This window comes from Triticum aestivum, chromosome 3D (genome assembly GCF_018294505.1).
Source record: "Triticum aestivum cultivar Chinese Spring chromosome 3D, IWGSC CS RefSeq v2.1, whole genome shotgun sequence".
NCBI classification, from domain to species: Eukaryota; Viridiplantae; Streptophyta; class Magnoliopsida; order Poales; family Poaceae; genus Triticum; species Triticum aestivum.
Genome location: NC_057802.1, coordinates 41,540,968 through 41,562,946, shown reverse-complemented (window position 1 = coordinate 41,562,946; position 21,979 = coordinate 41,540,968). Strand labels below are relative to the sequence as shown.

The 21,979-nt window shown below is 48.3% G+C and overlaps 1 pseudogene; it reads left to right on the top strand.

Moving 5' to 3' along the window:
* Positions 1 to 14,200: 14,200 nt before the first annotated feature.
* On the top strand, positions 14,201 to 18,024 carry LOC123074009 (probable ubiquitin-conjugating enzyme E2 23; annotated as a pseudogene).
* Positions 18,025 to 21,979: the final 3,955 nt, after the last annotated feature.

Here is a 21,979-nt window from a genome sequence, read left to right as displayed (position 1 = left end):
TTGTGAAGCTATGTGCATTCCTCAATGCAATCTCTCAGAAGGTGATCGATCCAGAAATCATACCAAGGCTAAGGAGTGATGTGGCGCAATGTCTTGTCAGTTTCGAGCTGGTGTTCCCACCATCCTTCTTCAATATCATGACGCACGTCCTAGTTCATCTAGTCGACGAGATTGTCATTCTGGGGCCCGTATTTCTACACAATATGTTCCCCTTTGAGAGGTTCATGGGAGTCCTAAAGAAATATGTCCGTAACCGCGCTAGGCCAGAAGGAAGCATCTCCATGGGCCATCAAACAGAGGATGTCATTGGGTTTTGTGTTGACTTCATTCCTGGCCTTAAGAAGATAGGTCTCCCTAAATCGCGGTATGAGGGGAGACTGACTGGAAAAGGCACGCTTGGAGGGGGGACTCAATAATATGCAGGGACGGATATTCTTGGTCTCAAGCACACTACACAGTTCTACAGAACTCTACCTTGGTGACCCCGTATGTCGATGAACACAAGAACAGTCTGCGCTCCAAACACCCGGAGCAGTGTGACGACTGGATTACATGTGAACACATCAGGACTTTCAGCAGTTGGTTGGAAACACGTCTCAGAGGTGACACCACTGTTTGTGATGAGTTGTACTCGTTGTCCAGGGGACCATCTTCGACTGTATTGACTTACAAAGGATACGAGATAAATGGGAATACATTTTACACGATCGCCCAAGATCAAAAGAGCACCAACCAAAACAGCGGTGTCCGCTTTGATGCAGCAACCGAGAGGGGAAAGGACACATATTATGGTTACATAATGGACATATGGGAACTTGACTACGGACATGATTTTAAGGTCCCTTTGTTTAAGTGCAAATGGGTCAATCTGTCAGGAGGCGGGGTACAGGTAGACCCACAGTACGGAATGACAACAGTGGATCTGAACAATCTTGGGTACACTGACGAACCGTTCGTCCTAGCCAATGATGTGGCACAGGTTATCTATGTGAAGGACATGTCTACCAGACCGAGGAAAAGAAAAGATAAGGAAGCGAATACATCATACGATGAGCCAAAGCGGCACATAGTTCTTTCAGGAAAAAGGGACATTGTGGGAGTGGAGGGCAAGACAGACATGTCTGAAGATTATGAAAAGTTTCATGAAATTCCTCCCTTCAAAGTCAAGGCTGACCCAAGCATCCTGATAAACGATGAAGATTATCCATGGTTACGGCGCAATAAGCAAATGACACAAGCGAAGAAAAAGTGAAGACTTTCTCCCGCAACTATTATGATGATACCATGCCAACTTTGTAATAGACGAGTATGATACCATTGTCCGTTTTGTACAAGAAGTGCATCTAGTTTTTGCCGTAACCCTCTCAACTTTCTTGCACATGCTATGTGGATGAAATGATGATACCATGCCAACTTTCAACCTTTTCAGAGTTCATTTGAAATGCTTTTCAATTTTAGGGTCTTATAGCTCAAAATAATTAGTAAATGCATGAAAAATAACAGGCCAAAAATTAAAAATTATGCCACCTACTGGGCCACCACGGCCTGAATACGATTAGAAACCCATCCATGGGCCAGGATTCAGGCCCGCAGAAGGCCCAGTAGGCCCACAGGCATGTACAGAGAGGTTAGGCCCGTAAGCCTGCTTTAGAGAGGAGCTCGACAGCTCAGGCGCACCGCACCTTATAAACAGGTGCGGCTCTCTCTTAGCTAGCGAGGTGGGACTAAACTCACCACCACGCCGCTGTGCAAGGCCATTGGTCCCGGTTGGTGGCACGAACCGGGACCAATTCCACCCTTTGGTCCCTGTTGGTGCCACGAACCGGTACTAATGAGGCTGTGGCCCCACGAGCACCTTTAGTACCTGTTCGTGGCACGAACCGGTACTAGAGTTTCTTACTAGCTAAGCAGTTTTTTAGTCCCACCTCGCTAGCTGAGAGGCACTAGGAGCGGTTTATAAGCCCTGAGTGCAGAGACGATGAAGAAGAGGCGCAATGCTCACGTTGCTTAGCTTCAAGCCTTGAGGAATAAGGTAGACTGCATCGAGCTATGTGCAGTGCAGTCTACACTATTCCGAAAGGCTTGAAGCAAATCAACGCGCATTGCGCCTCTTTTTTATTTTTAATCATTAAAAGCAAAAAGAATTTTCATAAAGAACTTTTTTTGATAGAAACTTTAATAGCAGAAAGAATTATCATAAAGTAAAATAAATAAGTAATTAGAAACAAAATAAAATAAAATAAATAAGTTTTTGTTGTAAGTAGAAACAAAACAAAATAAATATAGCAAAAAAGAAAACAAAAAAACTAAATACAGCAAAAAGAATTTTCATAAAGAACTAATGGCACTAATAGAAAGTTTATATTTTTTCTAAAACTAATGGCACTAACAGACAGTTTATAATTTTGCTGACCTAAAAGCAAAAAGAATTAAAAAATAAAGCAAAAAACAAAAGAAAATAAATAATGCAAAAAACAGAACCAAAAAACTGGAAAATTTTTAAAAAACTGCCACCTATTGGGCCACCACGGCCTGAATACGACTAGAAACCCAACCTGGGCCAGGATTCAGGCCCGCAGAAGGCCCAATAGGCCCACAGACAGCACAGTGTGACATTAGGCCCGTAAGCCTGCATTTGAGAGGAGCTCGAGAGGGCAGCCGCAGTGGGGCTTATAAACCACTCCGAGCCCCTCTCAACTAGCGAGGTGGGACTAAACTTTTGGCCGCGGGCAGCGCAAGGCCTTTGGTCCCGGTTGGTGGCACCAACCGGGACCAATGCCCCCCCTTTAGTCCCGGTTGGTGCCACCAACCGGGACCAAAGGCCGCCGCTTCCCGCCCTTTGGGCTGCTGAAAAGGGACCTTTGGTCCCGGTTGGTGGCACCAACCGGGACTAAAGGGTGGCATTGGTCCCGGTTGGTGCCACCAACCGGGACCAAAGGTGTGCCTATATAAGCCAACACTTGGGAAATTTTCAGATACCTCGCCAGTTGCCCCCGACGCCGCCAGGCTGCCCGTGCTCGCCGTCGCCGCCCGCTCCTCGTCGCCGTCGCCCCGCGCCCTTGCCTCGACGGGTCGCCGCCCGGTGCTCGTCGCCGTCGCCCTGCCCCCACGCGCCGCCCCGCCTCGTGCTCCCCTGCTCGCGCGCGCCGCCTCGGCGCCCCGAGCCCCCCTGCCCGGCCCGCGCGTGCTCGCCGGCGCCCTCGCCGCCCCCGCCCCGTCCCGCCCCCGCGCGCCGGCGCCCTCGCCGCCCCCGCCGTCGCCATCGTCCTAGCCGCCCCCGCTGTGAGAGCCGCCGCCCCGGCTCTGTTTTTTATTAGTTAATTGTTTTTTGATCATATATATATATAATGTATATGTGTATGTATGTGGCTATATGTTTTTGTTCATATGTGGCTATATGTTTTTTATTTTATTAGTTTAATTTTTTTGTTCATATGTGATGTATATGTGTATGTGGCTATAATGTATATGTGAACAAAAAAAATTGTATGTATGTAGATGTTCAAAATGTATGAATATATATGTCAAAAATGTTTTTTGTTCATAGAAAGTTTTTTGTTCATATATAGAAAGTTTTTATATATGACAATGGATATATATTCGATATATATGAGAAATGATGATCCACATGGAAAAGTTTTATATATGCAAAAGTTACAATTTTAGAAAAGTTTTATATATCTAGCTAGGAAGGGAAGAAGAAGAAAAAGAAGGATAGGAAAGAAGAAAATAAGAAGAGGAAAGAAAGAAGAAGAGGAGAGGAAGAAGAGGAGAAATAAATAAGAAGAGGAAAAAGAAGAAAAAGAAGAGGAGAAGAAGAAAGGAATAGAGGAGAAGAAGAAAAAATAGAAATATTCTATTTTTTCTTCTTCTCCTCTATTCCTTTCTTCTTCTCCTCTTTTTTTTCTTCTTTTTTTCTTCAATCCTCTCCTCTATTCCTTTCTTCTTCTCCTCTTTTTATTTCTTCTTCGTTTTCTTATGTTTTATCGGGTCTGTCGTCGTCGATATATACCCCTCCCGATAACTTCAACATGAGGGGGGATAACTTCAACACGAGGGGGGGTCGATATACCCCCTCCCCGATAACATTATTTTCCCGTGTATATATGTCGTCGTTGTCGATATAACCCCCTCCTGATAACTTCAACACGTGGGGGGGGTCGATATACCCCCTCCCCGATAACATTATTTTCCCGTGTATGTATGTTGTCGTTGTCGATATTACCCCCTCCCGATAACTTCAACACGAGGGGGGATAACTTCAACACGAGGGGGGGTCGATATACCCCCTCCTCGATAACATTATTTTCCCATGTATGTATGTCGTCGTTGTCGATATAAAACCCCCTCCCGATAACTTCAACACGTGGGGGGCGATATACCCCCTCCCCGATAACATTATTTTCCCGTGTATGTATGTCGTCGTTGTCGATATATATAACTCCCTCCCAGATAACTTCGACATGATGGACGGTCGATATGTATACCCCTCTCGACCGTGATAACTTATACCACGGGAGCACCCCCCGGCCCTCTCGCTCGACCAAAACTCTCGAGGACACCCAAACCCTAGAAAAAAACGATGTCGGTCTCCTACCCCCTCCCGCCGCACCCCTACCCTTGAAGCGTTGCCTAGGCCACCCCAAACCCGGAATAAGCTAGGTCTACGTTTGCACTAATATATCCACCTGCTGTCATGTTTGTGTAATAATTGCCATGTTGTAATATTTGCAGAAACAATGGAGCACGGACGAGATGAGCAAGCAGAAGAGGTGTTGGGGGACATAATCTTAGCCGGAGGTGATATCTTGTCGTATCTTAACGACAATGATGGTCTGGAAGAACAGGGTGAAGAAGCAGGCTACGGTGATCGAAGAGTGGAGGAGGAAAGACATGACGGTGACCCAATGCTGGTGCAAGAAGGAGCCCGTGGTGACGGCTCCGGTGACCGAACAGAGTCCGGCCAGGTAAATATATTAGTTAAGCCTGTGCTGACTAGCTAATTGATGCATTCATTGTTTTGGTATGTACACATATTAATTAACACTCGTCTTTCTTCTTTTTTCTAGCCCTCCGGATCGAGCACAACTGCGGTAAAGAGACGAGGCCCGAAGAGAAAGTTGCGCTCGGATGAAAGGTTTGAGATCACAGCAATCGCGCGCGACGGCCAACCGATTGAACCCCTCCGGACAAAGGATGCTTTTGCTGCTCAGTGCGGGGTTCTAGTTAGGGACAAGATCCCGATCAGCATCCACCAATGGTATAAGCCTAAGAAGGAAGACCCTGAGGTGTCTTATGTCAATGATATGCAGAAAGATGATCTTTGGACTGAGCTGAAGGCAAATTTCACCCTACCGCCAGAGGAGGATCCGGAGAAGCCAGTTATAGAGCAATTAATCAAGTCTCATGCTCTTAAGAAGATGGCAGACCTATTCAGGAGGTGGAAGAATGAGCTGAAAACGTTTGTCGACAAAGAAGAGACACCAGAATTCATCGGCCGGTATGAGAAGATCAGAGATCACTGGCCCGCATTTGTGGCCCACAAGACATCGAAAAGAGTAAGAAGATGTCAGCGACAAACAAGAAGAATGCTGCGAAGAAGAAGCTTCACCATCGCACGGGGTCAGGTGGCTACCTCAAAGCCCGGCCTAAGTGGGCCAAGTCTGAGAGGGATCTGCTTGATAAAGGGATCGAACCAGAGACAATGAACTGGCCAGACCGTTGCCGGACTTGGTTCTTCGGGGCTGGCGGAACCTTGGACCCTGTATCAGGGAGGTGTCGTTGGACGGACGAGCAACTTGCAATACCCGTCAAGAAGCTTAAGCACTATATCGATGCAGCGCAGCAAGGGACGTTCGTTCCAGACAGAGAGAACGACGAGCTCACAATGGCCCTCGGGAATCCTGAGCACCCTGGACAGACACGAGGCACGCCAGGCTTCGTTCCGTGGAAGGCTAGTTTTCTGGACGCGGGCGGTTACAAAACCCAGGAGAGGAGGAAAAAAGTGGAGCAGATCCAAATTCAGAAGCTGCACGAAAGGGTTCAAGCGCTAGAGGAACGAGACGGCAATCGAGATGCCGAAACTGCCCCCAAGCTACACCGCCATCTCAGCGGAGAAGCAGCGTGGCTTCCACCGAGCTGCCTCAGCTGGAGCATGCGGCTCCTGCTAGCTACCCCGTGGATGCTATCACGGAGTCTCAACATTGCCACCTTATGGCGGAATGGCAGAACTTGAAAGTCAAGGCGGCTGTTGGCTCTGTTTTACCTACTGAACCCGGCGCAACCTACCACTGCCGGCCGATTCCAGAAGGATATGCTAGGGTGATGGTGGATGAAATAACGGAGGGATTTGAGGACCTCCAGCTTGACCACCCTACCGGTGAAGGGGAGACTCGGCTGGGTTTAGCTCTGAAGACTCCATGCCTATGGCGGAAGGAGCTCATCAAGCTTCCGAACTGGACGGCTCCGGCGAGTAAGGGCACTCCGCCTCCTCCTCCGCCTCCTCCTCCGGCGAGTGATCAGGGCACTCAGCCTCCTTCTCCGGCGCGTGGCGGCACTCCGCCTCCTTCTCCGCCAGCGCCGGCGCGCCAGAGCAGCCAGCCTCCTCCTTCTCCGCCTCGTCAGCAAGGGCGGAAGAGACCCGCCGCCGCTGCGGCTGCTCCGGCGCGTCGTAGTCCTTCTCCTCCGCCTCGTAAGCAAGGAAAGAAGACAGCCGCAGCCGCTCCGTCTGCTCTGCCGGCGTCTAGCAGTACAGCTGCCAGAGGCGGGAGGCAATACAGATTCGGTCCTTCTCTGAAGACTCCAGAGAAGTTACCATATGAGAGGACCGAGGAGGAGAACGCGAAGATCGTGCGAGCCGAAGTGAAGAACTTCTTTGAAGGGGTGAAAGCAAAGAAACATCCACCTCCGGAGGAGAAGGTAGATCCGGTGAAAGCAAAGCGCACTCTGGCTGCCCTGACAAAACCACCAAAGTCTCCGCCGAGAGGCAACTATGAGCGCGTTCTTGCAAAGGACATATGCCGAAGCGGAGCGGTCGGGAAGTACTGTCAGTGATAAAAGGATGAAAGAACGACGAGCTGGGAAAAAAATTGCCCAGCTCGGCGAACAAGCGAACCAATCGTGCCCCCCGCTCAAGGTGTCAAAAGACATCGTCGCTAATGATCCGAGTATGGTGCCCGGTTATAGCAATCTTGGAGATTACCTGCCCGACGATGTACATTATGAAATCATGGAGGTGGACGAACACAAATACCATTACGGGAAGCCTCTCGTCAAAGATGTCAGATCTCTAAGCACGATGATGCGAAGACTACATGATTGGTACATGAAAACCTGCAGAGAGTCTGATGGGATGAGTACTTTGACGCTGAGAGTTAAACCGGAGCATGACCTCGTTGGAATTGAACTGCTGAATGTTCCATTTGAGGATTTCTTCCAGTTTTACAATCAAAAGTCCCTCGATAAAACAACGATCACTTGCTACTGTCTGTAAGTAGTACTACTTCTGTCATTAAGTCTCTCTATATAGGTCAGCTCTTTCATTGCATGTATTTATACTTATCCTCACTATATTATGCAGATTGAAGATCGCCGAATTGAAGAAAAGACAAATCGGTGATATTGGGTTCATTAACACAAATCTCATAGATGCATATACGGTTGAAAAACATCCCAAAGAAGCCGAGGCCAACTTGCTACAATCGTTGGTATTAAATCAAAACAAAGATATAATACTCTTTCCTTACAACTTCAAGTGAGTGTTACTGTCTTGTGCATATTCGGTTTCCCTTATTAGTCCAGGTTATGGTAATGTAATTGATGACTTATGCATGCATGCGCAGCTTCCACTATATTCTCCTAGAGATTAAGCTTGAGCCGGGAGTAGTAACCGTCTTAGACTCGAGACGAAAAGATCCCCAGGACTATGCGAACATGACTCAAATGCTCCAGAAGTAAGTTAAATCGATCATTATCCACCATATCAGCAACTTTGTTCATTTCCTGATATCAAGTAATTGTTTTCTTTGTCTGGCAGGGTTTGGAGAAAATTCACCTCAAAAGCTCCGGGACTCCCGAAGAAGCTGCAATTTAGACACCCGAAAGTAAGTACCATAGTAGCATGTTCCGCGCATCTCCTAGTGATTCAAGCGCTAGTTTCATCAATACCATTTAGCATGCTTGCTTATCAGTTTGATTGACCTCTATTTCTTGTAAAGTGGTTGTGGCAGGAACCCGGGAATAATTACTGTGGATACTACGTTTGCGAGTCCATCCGCCACACGACCTGTGAGCGGGGCTACACTGAAGAACAATATGAAGTGCGTAAGCAATAATATTCACAATTTTATTTTATCACCATCATTTGTGTTGAGTTTCATTTATTCATATATATATATATATATATATATATATATATATATATATGTATTGACCCCCTTCTTCAAATTAGATCTTTCGGATGCGGGATGAACTCCTAGCACCAGATCGTATGCGAGCAATTCAAGAGGAATTGGCGGCATTCTTCCTTGACCACGTGATCGCTGAAAACGGAGAATACTATGTGGACCCTGTGTTCCTACAATATAATTAGGAGATTGTATTGTAAGAGATAATTATTGTATATATGTAGCCGGTAGTGTCGGATAGATATACGAGAACTTGTTGTTCGACCAATATCTCGGAGAAGGAGAGGTGGTCGATATCACTTCTCTCTGTATGCATATGTTCATGACGATCTTCTGTTTCCTTCATTTGATTACTAGCTAGCGTGTCTACTCCTCTCCATACGTATATAGTACGTAGCGTCGACCAAGCACGGAGATAAGAGAGGACACTTCTCTCTATTAATTAGCTAGCTAACACAATATATGAAACACCTAAATTAACCCCCCAAAACCCCTAAACCACCCCCTTTCAAAAAAAACAAAAACCTCAGCTCCTGCCAGGTGCTGACGCGTGGATGCCTATTGGTCCCGGTTGGTGACACCAACCGGGACAAAAGGCCCTCCTGCCTGGGCTCCCCGCACCGGCCACGTGGACGGCCTTTAGTCCCGGTTCGTGTAAGAACCGGGACTAAAGGGCTAGGGAATTAGTAACGACCCTTTAGTCCCGGTTCCAGAACCGGGACTAAAGGCCCTTATGAACCGGGGTAAAAGCCCCTTTTCCTACTAGTGGTGTTTGGAGCGCAGACTGTTCTTGTGTTCATCGACATACGGGGTCACCAAGGTAGAGTTCTGTAGAACTGTGTGGTGTGCTCGAGACCAAGAATGCACGTCCCTGCATAATATTTAGTCCCCTCCTAGTGTGCCTTTTCCATTCAGTCTCCCCTCATAGCACGATTGAGGGAGACCAATCTTCTTAAGGCCAGGAATGAAGTCAACACAAAATCCAATGACATCCTCTGTTTGATGGCCCATGGAGATGCTTCCTTCTAGCCTAGCGCGGTTACGGACATATTTCTTTAGGACTCTCATGAACCTCTCAAAGGGGAACATATTGTGTAGAAATACGGGGCCCAGAATGACAATCTCGTTGACTATATGAACTAGGACGTGTGTAATAATATTGAAGAAGGATGGTGGGAATACCAGCTCGAAACTGACAAGACATTGTGCCACATCACTCCTTAGCCTTAGTAGGATTTCTGGATCGATCACCTTCTGAGAGATTCCATTAAGGAATGCACATAGCTTGATAATGGCTAATCGAATGTTTTCCAGTAGAAGCCCCCTCAATTCAATCAGAAGCAGTTGCGTCATAATCACGTGGCAGTCATGAGGCTTTAGGTTTTGAACTTTTTCTTGGCCATATTTATTATTCCCTTTATATTCGATGAGAAGCCAGACATACTGAGCTGGCATTCAAAGAAGATTTCCTTCTCTTCTTTGGTAAGAGCATAGCTGGCAGGACCTTCATACTGCTTTGGAGGCATGCCGTCTTTTTCGTGCAAACGTTGCAGGTCCTCCCGTGCCTCCGGTGTATCTTTTGTCTTCCCATACACGCCCAAGAAGCCCAGCAGGTTCACGCAAAGGTTCTTCATCACATGCATCACGTTGATTGAAGAGCGGACCTCTAGGCCTTTCCAGTAGGGTAGGTCCCAAAATATAGATTTCTTCTTCCACATGGGTGCGCGTCCCTCAGTGTCATTCGGAACAGATAGTCCGCCGGGACCCTTTCCAAATATTGCGTGTAAATCATTGACCATAGCAAGTACGTGATCACCGGTATGCATGGCAGGCTTCTTCCGGTGATCTGCGTTGCCTTTGAAATGCTTGCCTTTCTTTCGACATTTATGGTTGGTCGGAAGAAATCAACAATGGCCCAGGTACACATTCTTCCTGCATTTGTCCAGGTATATACTTCCGGTGTCAGCTAAACAGTGCGTGCATGCGTGGTATCCCTTGTTTGTCTGTCCTGAAAGGTTACTGAGAGCAGGCCAATCATTGATGGTTACAAACAACAACGCATGCAGGTCAAATTCCTCCTGTTTGTACTCATCCCACAAATGTACACCGTTTCCATTCCATAGCTATAAAAGTTCTTCAACAAATGGCCTTAGGTACACATCAATGTCGTTGCCGGGTTGCTTAGGGCCTTGGATGAGAATTGGCATCATAATGAACTTCCGCTTCATGCACATCCAAGGAGGAAGGTTATACATACATAGAGTCACGGGCCAGGTGCTGTGATTGCTGCTCTGCTCCCCAAAAGGATTAATGCTCACGGGTCAGGCACAGCATTCTCTGCCTTCCACTGCAGAAATTCCAGTACGGTACCGAGCTTTGTGTTGCCATCTTCGCAATTGGGGCACAACCCTTTTTTGTGATCCTCTAACATGCAATCGAACTTCAGCTTCTCCTTTTCACTTTCGCACAGTCTCCTTGCATCAACAATGACCCGTCGGAGATCATCATCGGGCACATCGTCTAGTTCCTCTTGATCTTCAGCAACTTCCCCCGTTGCAGCATCACCGTATTCAAGGGGCACATAGTTGTCATCGTCCTCTTCTTCTTTGCTGTCTTCCATCATAACCCCTATTTCTCCGTGCTTGGTCCAAACATTATAGTGTGGCATGAAATCCTTATAAAGCAGGTGGGTGTGAAGGATTTTCTTATCAGAGTAAGACTTCGTATTCCCGCATATAGGGCATGGACAACACATAAAACCATTCTGCTTGTTTGCCTCAGCCACTTCGAGAAAATTATGCACACCCTTAATGTACTCGGAGGTATGTCTGTCACCGTACATCCATTGCCGGTTCATCTGCGTGCATTATATATAATTAAGTGTGTCAAAAACCATTACAGAACATCATGAATAGATAAGTGACCAAATTAATAGAAGTTCGTCATCACATTAAAACCAAAGTATATACATAGTTCTCATTGAACAACATATAACTCTCCAGAGCATCTAATTAAACCATACATTGAAACTATGTAAAACATATCAATGCAACAATAAATGCAATCATAATCGCAACCATGGTAATAATTGATCCAACGGCATAATGATACCAAGCCTCGGTATGAATGGCATATTTTCTAATCTTTCTAATCTTCAAGCGCATTGCATCCATCTTGATCTTGTGATCATCAACGACATCCACAACATGCAACTCCAATATCATCTTCTCCTCCTCATTTTTTTTATTTTTTCCTTCAAGTAATTGTTTTCTTCTTCAGCTAAATTTAACCTCTCGACAATAGGCTCGGTTGGAAATTTTGGTTCACATACCTCCTACATAAATAAAATCTATGTCATGTTGGTCGGCATAATTGTCATACACAATAAATGAACCAAATAGTTATAAAATATAATATATACCACATCCGAATCATAGACAGGACGAGGGCCGACGGGAGTGGATACCAAAACCATCGCACTATATAATAACAAGCAATAATAAAAGTAAGAAAATTAGACAACTATCTATCTAATCATACAAGTAAGAATTTTTTCCTTTTAGAAAGAAGATCAGACTAAGAGGCTCACCACGGTGGTGTCGGCGACGAGATCGGCGCGGGCGATCGACGGCGGTGAAGACGGGGACGGGACGTGACAGGCTGCTAAACCTAGACAAATCTTGAGGAAAATGGAGCTTGGAGGTCGAGTTTGGAGAGGAGAAAGCTTAAGTAGTGTGGCTCGGGCATTTCATCGAATATCTCATGTGCATAGGAGGTGAGCTAGAGCACCACAAAGCCCTCCCCTCGCTGGCCAGAAAAAAACAGAGCAGTGGAGTGCTCTGCTCGCGGGCGAGGGGGTATATATAGCCACCTCATTGGTCCCGGTTTGTGGCTGAAACCGGGACTAAAGGCCACCCTTTGGTCCCTATTCCAGCCACAAACCGGGACCAATGGATGTGGGCCAGGAGCGAGGCCCATTTGTCCTGGTTCGTGTCTGAAACCAGGACAAAAGGGTCCAGACAAACCGGGACCAATGCCCCACGAGGCCCGGCCGGCCCCCTAGGCGCACGAACCGGGATGTATGCCCCCATGGGTCCCGGTTCATGACTGAACCGGCACAAATGGGCTGGCTAGGCCTGAACCAAAGCCCTGTTTTCTACTAGTGTTGGTGCCTAGGCTCATCTGCACCCAGTTAGAAACAAATTCGTAAAAAATTCAAAACAAATTCAAAAAATTCCAAATGAAATTTGTGTGGTAGACAATTTGATGCGTGAGGCCTGCTACAAATTTCAAGTCATTTGGACATCTGAGCAACTCTCAGCAAAAAAGACAAATCGGACCAAAACAGTACATGAACAGTTAACATTTTTACAAACCCCTAATTTGTCTTTTTTGCCGAGAGCTCCTCAGATGTCCAAATGATTTGAAAATTGGAGCGGACCTCACGCATCAAATTTTCTACCCCACAAAAAAAAGTTGGAATTTTTTGAATTTTTCTAGTATTTGTTTTGATTTTTTTCGTAGGCGCGGGTGCAGATGAGCTTGGGTGCACAAATGGATTTTTGTGTTGATTTTATATAGGCAGTACCTACGATTTCCATAGACTGAGGGATACCCTCTAGATCTTATGGCTAATAGTCTGTTTGTAGGTCAAGATTCTCTCTGCACCATCCAAAATTAAGTGTAAACACAAAGATTCAAGCATGATGACAACTGTCATATGTAGGACCCATTTTATTCCTCCTATAAATATTTATCCTTAGCGGTACAAGCATTTTCCACTTTCTGTTGATGCGGCAGTTTACTTGCAAGATTGAATCCAACTAACGCACACCCCTCCCTCTATTGGCTCTATTGGCTACCAATCTAATCTGGGCAAGAGTAAACAAGCATCCGAAGAGAAATTTGCATCCATAAACCAAACATAAAGGCATCCATAAATCTAAACATTAAGCACATGATCAAGCTCAGAGCTAGGGACTAAATCAGATTAATCATAATTATGTAGCACATCTCATATGGCTATTCTCTACTAACTATTTTTATACACTTGAAAAACAACTCTTGGCCGAGACCATGGATTTGCTTCCTCTCTACTTGTCGGCTGCAAATCCTAGTGCCTTGACTGAGAGAGAGAGAGAGAGAGAGAGAGAGATTGGGGGAGGGGGGGTCCGTCAGCTACGTCCAGACTAACGAACTTGAGGAGTATCGGAGCAAGACAAACTCGAAAAAGAAGCATCACAATCTGCCCGAGCATTGTGCCGTAAGGACTTAAAAGCACTAATCTATAAGCTACTAATCGGAGCAGAGGCATCGGGATTCCCCTCCCCGCTAGCCGCCACCAACCACTGAAGCGGCAGACGTGTGGAGGCGTATCCACAGACTCGTCGGTGAAGTCTGGAGGAGAGAGTTTGTTCTAGCCGTCTAAGGTCAGGGGAAGAAACTATTAAGATGGGTTCTGCATCTCCCGAAAGAGTGTACTTCCCTCTCTCCATCTACCTTGTCATGGGATGGCGCTGCACGTCGCATGAGGCGGTGGGAATTTTCGATCGGGTGACGAGGAGAGACGAACGCATGCGAGACGCCTATGGTCTATCAATTTCCAAAAAGAAAAGAAAATGTATTGCTATTGTAGAAGGAACAAAAACCTCATCCGTATAAGGCTAGAACTCAGGATCATTTTTTTCCGTCGTGTGCGATCGATCTGTTAGAATTAATTAAGCAGGCCGTGGTACTTGTCCGAGTAGTATAGGAATTCTAATACAATCCGTACGTGGTATATAGCATATATACCTAGCACCACTGATCCGCCGGACGAGATCGGAAAGCAATCGGCATAAGGCCGCCAGCTTCTGGTACGTACGTACGTGCTCTCGCCCGAAAAGTCGGTTACGATGGACGTCGTCCCCGCGGCGGAATCTCCCAATCTTTACTTTCTCGACCTCGTGAGTTCCGGCCCCATGCTCATCGACCGTGGCCTCGTTCTCCCGGTCGGCGAGGTGGACAACCACTATCTCCCTGTCGACAAGTTCGAGCTCCTGCGCATCGATGACAGTGTTGTGTACAAGAACATCGGCGACATCAAGGTGGTCGACAGGAGCCACCTGTACCCCGGACAGTTGGTCGGATCGGCCTCCGACATGGGCGGCCAAATCGGCGTCATCACCGGCGTCAACACCATGCTCAACCTGGCCAAGCTCGACAACAAAGGCCGCCGATCAAGGTCATCAGGGGAGTGTCCCCATCTAGCCTGCGGCGCATCAGGAGCCTCAACCTTGGCGACTTTGTCGTGTCCGGGCCGTGGCTCGGCCGCGTCGTGGAGGTGTCAATCGACATCGATGTGTTGTTCGATGACGGAGCGGTCTGCAGGGTCAGCGATGCGGAGTCCAAGAACCTGGTGGGTGTGCGTGAGAACCGCCACAGCAGGCGTCGCTGCCAAATGAACAGTATATTCCACCAGGGGCTGTCCGTCGGCGGGCCGGACGCTTGTTCAATTTTCAAGGCGGCGCGGTGGCTTAATGGCTATTGGCATCCTCAACGAGACCTAGGAACCATCATGAAGCTGGAGACGTCTGGCGTCCTCGTCTACTGGGTTGCATCAATGCATCATGGCACCGACAAGGAGCTACTGGAGGCATCAGCTCCTCCGGCCTACCAGAACCCAGACGATCTAACATTCTTCTGCGCCTCGTACGATTGCTGTTGGGGGCTTGCTGACCGCTGTTTTTTTCTTGAAACTAGTTCCAACGAAGGGGGTGCAGCTTGCTCTCCTGATCAACATGATGATGATGATGATGATGATGATGATGATGATGATGATGATGAGGAGGAGGAGGAGGAGGAGGAATATAATGCATGCTCGGAGGACAATCAAGAAGAGTGTGAAGCATCAACCTCTCAGGTGGTACCTCCCACGAAGCAGAAAGATGCGAGGTTTTATCGGAAGCAACTAAGGAAGTTTGTCTTTGAGGGCCATAGACGGGCGCAACGGTCACAAGTCATGAGACATGTGGAGGTGGAGTTTCCCATGCTCGTTGCCAACACGTGCACCACCGTAGACGTGCTGTGGCAAGACGGCACACGGCAACAAGGCAGACCTTCAGCGACCATCGTCCCCTTTGCGATCTGGAATGAGCAAGAGTTCTTCCCCGGCCAGCATGTTGTCGCCAATGTTCTTCCGGTTAATGCTGTCGTTGACGCTACTGATGACGTGACAGCTACTAGTGTCAACAACAACATTGCCGCATCTGGAACTGGACCAACCGAGCGTGTGGGCATCGTCAAGAGCATGCAATACGAGCACCAGACAGTTTGTGTATCATGGTTCAAGACGCCAGGGCATCCTGATGAGGCTAGGGAGGTCGAGTGTGATGATATCGTCAGTGCTTATGACCTAAGATTGGACTCTAACCACTCTGCTTACTATGGTGATATTGTCATTCGTATCCTACCATCAGTATCAACAGATGACGGTGAAAGTGCACCCTTGTTACATGGAAACAAGAAGAAAAATGCCGTTCCTGCTGATCTTTCATGGGTGGGGCGGGTAGTTGAACTTCCTAATGGGCACGTCCAAGTCAAGTGGGGTGATGGTAGCATGTCAGCGGTACGTGGGTAGTTTCTAGTACCTTTCTTAGATCTACAACTATGTTACATTCTCTACTAAACTCATTAGTTGTTGATTTGTTTGGGCAAGCTGCAGGTATCGCCCCATGAGATCGTTGTCGTCAAAGATGAGAACTACATGGAGCTATCGCTTGAAATGGGCGACTGGGTAGAGGACGATGGCATCGATGACGCACCCGAAGAACCGGTTGCTGCCAACACGGTATATATCTATCTTTGTAAACATTATCCACTTGGGGACTATTTTGGTTTCTCCTGATAGGCACCAAATTAAGTACTATTTATACTATGATATATGATTATATGGATGGATTCACCTCAATTGATGTGGCTATATGTGTTTTGACCCGAAACTGTAGGAATTTCTTCCGACAGTGATTTTTATAGATTTTCACCTCAAATGATGTGGCTATATGTGTTATCTGATTTTAGGACATTGATCTTCAGAATCTAGATAACGATGTCGAAAGTGTCAGCCCGGCAATGTCAAGGACAAGACTTTTAGGTTTTTCATTCCGGTCTTTGCTCCAATTGACCAGCGACGTGGTGGCTCGAGGTAAAGGATACTTGATGAACTGGCGGTCATCGTCGTCGTCGTTGCCAAGCTCAGAGTTACCCACGCCCGTAAACGATGATAGTATAGGTGGTGCTGCAGTGGAGACCAGCGATGCTGCTGTAGATGTGACCAGCCACGGTTTTGACGGTGGGCCGAAGGCTGCAGGTGCTACCTGTTGCTCCGATGAATCGTTCGGCTTTCCACGTTTCGATGTACTGCAGATCAGCCCTCTGGATCACCACTACCTTGACACTACGGACCAGGTAATTATATATGTTAGAAAATGATGAAGAACGTACGTAACTATTAAGTTTAGAGTAAAGAAGGTTTGCATGCACAATATGGTTTGTCTAACGCTGGAACTCCATTTTACGGCATTCGTTTTTTAGTGCAAAACTAAACTCCCTGACTTAAAATTAGTAAATGACCACATAACATGTTACAAGTCATTACAAAACGTATTTTGCTAAATGTAGAACTTTAATCAACACTCTCTTTTTTTCAAGGAAATGCAGGGCGCTAGTCGTGCGAAGAGTTGGGCTAAAGCTGTGCAAAAGGAATGGAAAATTCTGGAGAACGACTTACCAGGTATGTGAGTGTAGCTCAAAATACACGGTCCATATGCATGGATACAAATGAATAGCCACTTATTTAATTGCAGAAACAATCTACGTGCGAGCGTTCGAGGACCGCATGGATCTGCTCCGGGTGGTGATGGTGGGTGCGAGCGGGACACCGTACCATGATGGCCTCCTCTTCTTCGATCTGCAGCTACCTCCTTCGTACCCAGATGCCCCACCGCAAGTGTATTACCACTCCTTCGGCCTACGCCTCAATCCAAACCTCTACAAGTCTGGTACAGTGTGCCTCAGCCTGCTAAACACATTCGGTGGCGAGGGCACCGAGGTCTGTTCCTCGACGGCGTCAAGCCTCCTCCAAGTTGTTGTCTCCATCCAGGGCCTTGTCCTCAATGACAAACCATACTACAATGAGACTGGCTATGAGACAATGGTCGACAAACCGGAGGGCCGCCGCAATGCGCTGCCCTACAGCGAGAATGCTTACCTGCTCACCCTGCGGACCATGCTACACCTTTTACATCGGCCACCTCGGTGATTTGAGGAATTCGTTAAGGAACACTTCCGTCATCGGGGAAGGTTTGTGCTCAGGACATGCAACGCGTGGCTGCAGGGAAATATTGTCGACAATGCTCATGCCACTGAAGTGAGTAGGAAGCAGCCGTGCTCGGCTGGGTTAAGGCTTGCACTCACCAACATGATGCCGAGCCTCATGGCAGCCTTCACAGAGATCCGAGCCGACGGGTGTGAAGAGTACCGTAGCTGTGAATCAAATTGCCATGTGCTCTCAGCAACTCACTAGACAGACGAATATGTGATTGTGAGACCTTTGGTACACCTACAGATTAATTTGGATAGGGAGGGGGCCTACGTCAAAATTGAGGGGGGGGGGGGGGGTGGATTAGCTGAAAAGTGGGGCACGCAGATATATGATTTTTGGTGATGGTGCTGGTCTTCTAATCATTCACATTTTTGTTCTACAACAATTACGTACTCCTATAGGTTACGAATTTTGCTATGCTTATTAATTCATCCGCAAAGGGATGTGTCGTACGGTAAAGTGGGGAAGTCAGAATTTTGGTTAATATATACATTTCTAGGAAGTTAAGAGAGTAGACTGCGAAAGAAATGAGTTTTAATTGAATCATCAGAAGGAAAACACTTTTTTGGTGTAAAACTACAAATTAATTAAGATGGTTTTGTTCTTAAAGTAGATCATAACCATGTTATAACAAGTGGTGTTCTGTTCTGAAATGATGGTTCTGTACCTTCTCGCTGTTTCATGCTTTTTGTTCTACTTTTGTCTGCTGTTAATTTATCATGCTAAATATTATAAAGAAAGTGAAGCTATGGGGTATCTGCAATGCATGAAAACAAATGTAGAACCACAATGATCGGAATTGAGTACAACATATGGCACTTTGATCAACAAGGTGCGCAATACCAAATTCTTCTTTTTTTAGAAAAGGAGGAATACCCCCGGCCTCTGCATCTGGACGATGCATACGGCCATTTTATTAATTATGAAAACAAGACCTTACAAAGTCATACAACAGTAAGACTAAAGCCACCATCTAAGCAACATCTGTCGCTACTCCTATCCAGTTGATGAAGGGGCGCTGATAGTCTGGACCTAATGCCAAACAGACCTCGCAGCCAAACCTAACATCTAAGACATGAGGTCCCAACCAGGACGCCTGCCGGGTATGGGCACCCACCAGTCTGGCGTGCTCCTCAACCAGGACGCCTGCCGGGTATGAGGCCGCCGCAGCCACCTGCCACCAATCCATCTTCAGAGTTGTACTGCTGCATCGACCTTGCCTGGTCTAGCTGCCGCCGACGCCACCACGACGCCAGACAGCGTCGACCTCCTGCGCGTGTCCATCACCACACATCTGACGCCAAGCCTCCGCTGCTCCATGCCGCCAAGAGTCGCCGCCATGAATATGTAGAAAGAAGCACCGCTCCACCAAAGAAGCCATCCGCTGGTCCCTCGAGCCCGAGTGCATCTCCAAGAATGCCGCTCCCAAGGGGGTAACGACACAAGAATGCCGTCGTCATCTGATCAACTGATCTAGGGTTTCCCCCGGAGGTATTGGATGGGTTTGGGATTTGTACCTCGATGATGCCTTCATGAAGGAAACGATGATAAGGGCATCGTCATCACCGGCTCCGGCCAACGACCGAAGACCAAGTTTTCACTCGGATCCGTCCCAAGAAATCCACCCAACAACATATGCACCATCTCAACCGCCTTCAAAGCCCCAGATCCAGCCGCCAAGATCCGGCGACTAACCGCAACAACAAGTGTCACTGTAGGAGCCTGGCACACCGGCCACAGCCTGAGTGTGCCACCACTGGAGCCTAGGAGGAGGGCTCCCACCCCGCCTCGCCAAGCCGCGAGAGCCGCCGAGATGGATCCCGCGCTCGTCGCCGTCTCTGATCCGAACCAATCCATAGCAGATCGCCGTCACAGATCCGCCTTGGACAGGGACACCACGCCATGTATGAACAAGGCTCCATGTAATACAACTACGTTCGGTAGGCTTCGAGCAATTTAGAAAGAATTTGATACATTTGGTAGCGCTCGACGAACCACACAGTTTAGCCTTGATGTATTTCTCACAAACAGACAAAAAATACAAGTATTTGCTTCCAAAGGATATTGCAAAGGAATTAAATTCTTTGCTAATCAAACATGGTAGATAATATGTACGATCCTCCGACTCCCGCAAACATCCATATACCAAGGCTAATAATCGAAGAAAAATTTACAAACTAATGAGGTGAACAGGCGAAAAATCGATCAAGAGCAACACATATTAGGACATACAAGAACACCAAATTTTGCCAAACACCCATTGGTTTCACCTCATTAGGGCATCTCCCACGGCAACCCCCAATTTTCCTCCCTCGTCCGTCCACGGAGGGGGGGGGGGGGCGTATGCGCATACATTTCAAACACCTTTTCAACAAACCGGATGAAATTTATGCAAAGACGGCCAAATTTCATACAAACATGACGGATTTCATACAAACACGGCGGATTTTCATTAGATTTCAAACAAAAAAAAGACCTAACCCTAAACCTATCCTACGGTGGCGGCGCCCGGCGTCCAAAACCTTCTCGTCCTCCATCCGTCGTCTTCATGTCCACGGTGATAAGACCGATGAAGTGAAGATGCGGTCTCCGGCAAGGAAGAGTAGAACATGGGAGACGGACTAGCCCACATGGGACACAAGGCCCTGCTGCCTCCCGTGCCCTACTCATCCTCGGAGGAGTCCGCGCCTTGTCCGTCGCCGGTAGACGTGAGGTCCACGATAGAAATTGGTGGCGCCCGCGCTGTCTTCGTCTCACCGGGCCGCCGACGGTGTATAGGAGGCGCATCTGCCGTTGTTCTTGTTCACGATCGCCTAGAGTTGCGCCTCCGCGGCGGCCGCTTGCTGGTGAGCGGCAGCTTGAGCGCGGATGACCTCATAGATGGCACGCTGCTCCGCGATGAAGTTGGGGTTCGCCGTGGCCATGGCCACCACGGCCTTCTCGCTCGCACGCTCGTTGTAAATCTGGCCCTCCGCCAGCCGGTGCTGCTCCAGGAGGAACAACGGTACAACATGTGCCACCTACGCCTGCTGGAATGCCGACAAAGGCGTCGGCACAGGATGCACCTCTACCATGGCTGCGTTGTAGTGTGCCTCCTCCATGGTGAGGCCGGCATGCACAAGAGGCGCAGGAGCGGAGGCAGTGTCGTCGGAGCCCGTCTCCATCGTGGTGTCGTCCTCGTCGTCGGAGACCTCGAGCGAGTTGGCCAGCAAGCCAGGCTCGATCCGCCTGGCACGAAGGCTCTTCCATGTGGCGGCAAGGACGGCCACCGCATGCTTCATCTCAGTGGAAAGGCTCTCCCATAGAGTTTCGCCGCCTGCAGTCATGGCGGATGCAGTGCAAGAGAGAGGGATGGGGAGCAGGCTTGTGTTGTGGCATGGAGGTCAATGCGCGGCGCCGGAGTGGGTTTCTCGACCGGCGAGCCCTCTTAATGGTGGCATACGGACGAACGGGGCATTGAACGGGCGTGGTAGATATCCGTCTCGTCCCGTCCAGCAACACGTCTCCGGGCATTGAACAGGGGCGGACACCGAAGACGCGTCGCGGACGGCCCATGTTGGATGGCTTCCGTTGTCCTGACAGTGCAGTCCTGATATATGCTAGCGGTTTGATGGTGGGCGTTGGAGTTGCCCTTATGCATTTTCTCTTCTTCGTACTGTTTTCACTTCAGATTTTTTGTCGAAAGAGACCACCTGCCCATTGGAATTGCCAGAAAAGACCACCTGTAGATGAATTTGACAAAAAGGACCCCCTCGGCCGTGGCGGCAGGCGCGGCAGGCGACACGTGGCACCTGCCGCCACGGGTCGTGGCGGCGGGCCCTGCCGCCACACCCGCTGGCGACCGCCGGGGCAAAACGTGTTACCAGACTATGCCGAGTGCCTGGACGGAACAGGCAGGCCTGGTGGGCCCTGCCGCCACAAGAGGAGGCGGCCGGCGCTGCTCCTGCCGCTCCCGGGCCGACAGGCCCTAACGCCTGACGGCGCTGGTTCCAATGACAGCGACCCTAACGGCGCAAATTCCAACGAGTGGGAGTTTGGACGTTGTGTGCTGCTGCTTTTGCCCGGGAATCGCTCCTGCTTTTTCTTCTGCCCGCCTGCTTTTGCTTCTTTTGCGTGAATAGATGCGACAGCACTGCGGGAGGTATCCGAGGCTGCGGGAACCTGTTGTGCCGACACTACAGGGATCCTAAAATATCCCGCCTAATATTTCGTC